A 6042-nucleotide genomic window follows, 5' to 3' on the forward strand; every position below is an offset into this window, starting at 1 on the left:
AGGTCCGGTTTTCCATTTTATATATTACTAGGTTATAACCCCGTATGTTACACGGGTTGAATAAATAAATTTTATATACTAAATAATAAAATATTATATTTTTAAAAGCCTCCTTTATTACACGGGTTGAAAAAATCTAATTTTATATATAAAATAAAAGAAAAGTTATATCTATAAGAATCATATGTATTGTACGGGTTGAATAAATGTAATATCATATACCAAATAATAAGAAAATTATATCTTTATAACCATGTGCATTACACGGGTTGAATAAATGTAATATTGTTTACCAAATAATAAAAAAAATTATATTTTTAAAAACATTCGTGTATTACATGGGTTGAATAAATATGATTTTATGTACCAAATAATAAAAAAATATATTTAAAAAAACTAACGGATTTTTTATATTTAAAGTAAGATAAGACTGAGTATTAATCTTTATTTATTTAGTTAATATAAGATTGAAAAATCGTATGATTGAATAGGTGGGAGGTTGTATGATGATAAATCGTTTAACCGTATTATAATTTCATATGTTTTTAGTTATATATTTTTTGAATTATTTAAAAAAAAATAAGACTTTGTTATTGTTAGTAAAATCAATGATTTTATATTTGTAATTTTGTTTGGTATTATTTCATTAAAAAATGCATATTATACATATAATTATATTATGTCTTAATTTATTGATGTCATTCAATATGTTTTTTGATTTTATGTCTAGCATTATATATACTATGGTAAAAGTTTAAAGTTTATTATAGATAACTACATCATCATCGAAAAGAATAAGAGTAAATTTGTATGTTACAAATAAAAAGTAGGTATCTGTCAAAAAGAATTAATAATTCGGGTAAAAAGAAACTAAAAAATGTAGTTGTTACATAACACGTTAGCTAATATAAACAATGAAGATAATATGATATAAAAAATCAAATAAATAATAATTATAAATGAGAAGTATACATTCATTATAAATAATTTGAAATGAAAAACTACACATGGATAAAAGAATCTGTAAGTACTGTTAATTCTTAAACAATAGATTTAGCACATATTAAAGTTTCTACTTTTTTTAAATGACCACAAAATGTTTGTACTCTAAAGTTAAACAACTTCATTCTTTTTGTTTTTTTTTTCTTTCAGTTGCCATACCGAGTGCCGATACTGTAACTAACCAAACTGATTTCGACCAAAATTGAATTTCCGCTCCATCGTGTGAGGGATTCCAGTACCTTTTACTCTGAATTATATATTTGTTATTGTTAATAACTAAAATAAATTTCAATTGTCATATCGAGTGCTGATACTGCAACTAACCAAACTGATTTCGAACAAAATTGAATTTCCACTCCATCGTGTGAGGGATTCCAGTACCTATTACTCTGAATTATATATTTGTTATTGTTAACCACTAAAATAAATCAAACTCTTCTCATTAGTTAAAAACTCAAGAACCTATGTAAATGTCTTCTGTAACAATAAGATATCTTTTGAAAAATAAGAACCAATGAGTTATATTTATATTTTATTATGTTGTGTAAGATATCTAGTACACTACTAGAAAATTGAGCTTTCCCGACAGCTTTTACAGTCGCAAAACGGTTGCAATAGGGCAATTGCGACCGTTTTGCGACCGGAAGTGCAGTCGGAAAAACACACGTCGCAAAAGCTCTGTTGCAACCGAGTTGAGACCGCTGCAATCTTTTTGTGACGAACATTTCGTGACCTGAATATTGATCGCAAATTTTGCGACTGTTTTTTAAGTTTTGTTTGCAAAGGTCTTGTTGCAACCATTTTGCGACTGCTTGCCTTCTGGAAACTTGCGACCACAAAAGCGGTTGCAAAATACTTTTTTTTTGTTTTCTAGTCGTTTTGTTTTTTAATCTGCTAACAATAAACTAAAGCATTGATTAAATATTGAAAAATATATAAAACATCAAATACACGAGGAATCCTAACATAATACATATGCGAAATAAAGTTTTATAGCCTAACTCGATGATTAGACACTTTGAAACCTAGCTTTTAACATCGCTTCAATGATTGTCGTTATGTAGTGCATAATCTCTTTTTCTTTTTCCATCTCCAACCCCACAATAATCCACATTGAATATCTGTATTCAGTCATCAAAATAAGAGTAACAGAAGTAAAGGGTTTAACTTGAGCACACTAAAACTCTAAATTAATTAAATTAACCATACCGGCATGTTAAAGTGGAAGCAGCGGTCTCAGCATGGCGAAACACTTCAAGAGGAAGAGGTATTGAAGCTACATAAAGTAACAACTGGAAAGTTATAGAAAACATGCATATTTAATAGGAAAGAAGAAAAATTAATGAGAACTCATGAGTTACTAAGTAATGAAGAATTAAGAAAGAATAAAGCACCTTACAATCTTATTCACTTTAAAAGGGGTTGACAGTTCATTATAAAACCAAATAATAATACATGCAATTACCATCTGAGTCATACCCTGTCTGAATTTTGTTATTAGTTACCTATTTATAAAAGAACAATATATTTAAGTCGGAAAAAAATAGAATCAAAGTGTGGCACAGTTGCAAAAGTAGCACAAAATAACATTTTGTAAACCACATTTTCACTTGGAGTTAAATACTATCAATAATCCACACACAAAACAAAACAAAGAATGAACACAAGTTCAAGCAAATGATGGTCACGTTTAGGGATAAGCACGGTACCCGTTCGGTTCCGAACCAGTACCGCTACCGAAAAATGGGAAAAGTGGGTACCGGTACTTATCGGTGTTTTACCCGTATATACCGATACTATAGTGGTACCGAAAAACGGGGAAAGTGGGTACCGGTAACGGTACCGAATATTATATATACACTATATTATAATGCATATGAGGACAACATAGTAAATTTACATAAAACTGCATTTTGAATGAAAATGGGCAAGTGAGCTAACAAATTCTGGTTGGACCGTGTCGATTTTAGTACAAGTCGTAACGACCTGGGTTGAGTTATTATTTTATCTACTTATTTGATTTTTTGTAAATAGTTAATGGTTTTAGGGTACTTGCCATAATTCTAGTAACAACTAGTGGAATTCTTCTTTGAAAAGGGCTGAGAGTACAAGCAGCAACCTAATAAGGGTGATGAAGCACATAGTATACCACCAAAAAACCTCCATTAATCACATTTTATTTTCCATTTTCCAATTTTATTTTCAGATATAACCTACTTAATTTAGTCGAATCTTTTTTTTTTCAACGGTACTCAAACCTAATGATTTCTTAAGTATTTACTCATTTAATCCACAGTTCACCTTTATTTTATAATTATTGATAAATCATTTCTGCATTGTTTGCTTATACTATGATAGTACATGTTGAAAGTATTTGAACTTTCATTTGAATCGAGAACTGGGAAGACATTCTATATATTATTTGCTTATACCAATAACAAAGTAAAGTATACCTGAGGGATGCTACGCTTAAAAGTGCTAAATTTCCCAACAAAAGCATCCAATATTCCCCCTACAGATAAAATAAGAACCAACTATCATTATTCTGAAATAAAAAAGCATTATGAAATTGCCAATGTGGGTCATTGCAACTTTAGAAAGAATATCATGTAAAGTTAAGAAGCCGTATAAAATCTTACCAATAAGATCCTTGCTTCATCCATGGATGGTAGATCAACACCTTTCTCAAAAATCGGTTTCTAACTGCAAATAATCAATACAAACACAACTAAAATGGAAAGATATTACAAACACGAAAATTAAACGACTGATTACCCGATTCGATGGAGCTGAGGGTGATTGAAGGATTTGAATGATAAATATCCGGAGCTTCATAATGGTGTTAAGTTTCCTGGTGCAGAGTTATTGGATGTTGTTCCTGCTTCCAAAGCAAAACTAAAATTGATGATCTCAATCTATTCTGGAAGCACAATAGTCCGAAATTAGGTATAAAAATAAGCTAAAAGTTTGAAAATCAGTTACCTTTCCTACACGTCACTTGCTAAAATCTGCATTTAGATGAACATGAATGTCCTATGGCTAGAGAGATTACTCACAAAAGAAGAAATCTGAGCATCTTTTTCAACAAAATACGATCAGAATCGTTAAATCTTTTAAAGTATAAAACCCTAAATCAACAAAGTTTGATTTATATCGACCAGTTGAAAAATGCCCTAAAAGAAAAAATGAGCATAAGCATAAGCATTGAGCAAGTGATTAGATACATGTTTTAAAAGATGAAGATGAATCGTACAATCAAGGGGGAAGGAAGAGACTCAAATCCAATTGATGAATGGTAACTTAATTAGATAGTCTCTAATGTTTCTTACTTATCCACCACAAGGACATATTCTAAAAATACGTCAAGTAGATACCATTTCTACATTGAACAGTGTTCTTTCCATTGGTAAAATTACTAGGGTAATTAATTTTAAAATATATGTTTACTTAATTAGATAGTCTCTAATGTTTCTTAGGGGCTGTTTGTTTACCTCTTAATGAGGCTCTTAATGATTCAGACCTCTTACTAGCTCAACACTTAATGGTTCAGACTGTTTGTTTCACCAACAGATGTCTGAATGGTTCAGACATTTGCCTCTGAATGGTTAAGATTTATACAGAGTCTGAATGGTTAAGACCTCTAATCTAAATTGGCCAGACATTTGCCTTTGAACGGTTAAGCATTATACATGCTCTTAATGGCTCAGATCTCTTACTGGTTCAGCACTTAATGGTTCAGACCTCTTACTGGTTCAGCACTTAACCATTCAGATATTGCCAAACAGCCCCTTACTTAATTAGATAGTCTCTAATGTTGCTTACCTATTCAATGAAAGATCTCCCCGAGCATGATGAACGACTCTGCCAAGACAATATATACCAAGGGCCTCAGTGTCTTAAAACATGCCCGACCAATTCTCACGGAACCCTAACATAGTTCACAAAATTGTCAAATGATGCTTTAGACATTACGTTGAATGGAAAACACTATCTAAGGAAAACAAAAGCAAGTTATCTCATTAAAGACAACATATATCTTTCACATATGTCCTGATCAGGGATAGAACCAGGATTCCGTGTTCGACCATTCCTGAGGCATTTGTTTCGACTTTTATAAGAACTTTTTGTTATTAAAGTTGTGTATCCTTTATCTCAAAGGTTACAATACTTTCTTTTCGGGAGTCACTGAATTTGCAACATTCTTCTTTTTGGAACACTTCCGTTGCAAAAAAAAAAAAATAACCTATTAACCCATGAGTTGGTGCCTTGGTTGCATTAAGTTAGGAACTCTAATAAGTTAACAAAGAATCGAATTACTTGAAATCATTGTCAACTGTCAAGTACAAAATTGCAATCTTATATAGAGGCTACTTAGTCAAAGAGGCTATCGTTTTACAATAACTATGTCGCAACCCCCGGCCCCTAGTCTCCTGGGAACGAGCGGCCGCGAGCTCAAATTTAGTGGTATCGGCATTATTCAGTTTGGCAGCGGGATTTTCATTAGGACCGTAGTTAGGAAATATTTTATCAGAGTAAAATACCACATTTTTCTAATAATGAACACATGGGAAATTCCCAAGTTTTCATTACATCAAGTTTATAGGGATAAACCCTATTTTATTGAAACAAAACATCTTTTTTATTTAGGTAACTTTTATAGCCACTTTTCCAAGCCTTCAGTGTTGTCCAGCTGCCTTCTATTTGGCTTTCACATTTTGTTACCTGAAACGCGTTTAAAAACATTTTGTTAGTGGGAAATACTGGTGAGTGAATCCCAATTTAATCAAAATAGGTTTTATCATTGTACAGTAAGGGAAATCCAACAATTATATTTGTTTACATCTACTTTAATTACCACCCACGGTACTGTCAATCCATGACTGGTGGTCATGTTACTACTCGCAGTGTAGTAACAAATTTTGTATACAAAAACCCCAACATACCGACGATAATTGTAGAATTACAAATACTCAATCCCTGTTAAATATAATTTAAAACATTAAGGTTTTGTAAAAATAGTTCACAAAAAGGTTTCACAAA

Source organism: Helianthus annuus, chromosome 16, assembly GCF_002127325.2.
Source record: "Helianthus annuus cultivar XRQ/B chromosome 16, HanXRQr2.0-SUNRISE, whole genome shotgun sequence".
Taxonomy (NCBI): Eukaryota; Viridiplantae; Streptophyta; class Magnoliopsida; order Asterales; family Asteraceae; genus Helianthus; species Helianthus annuus.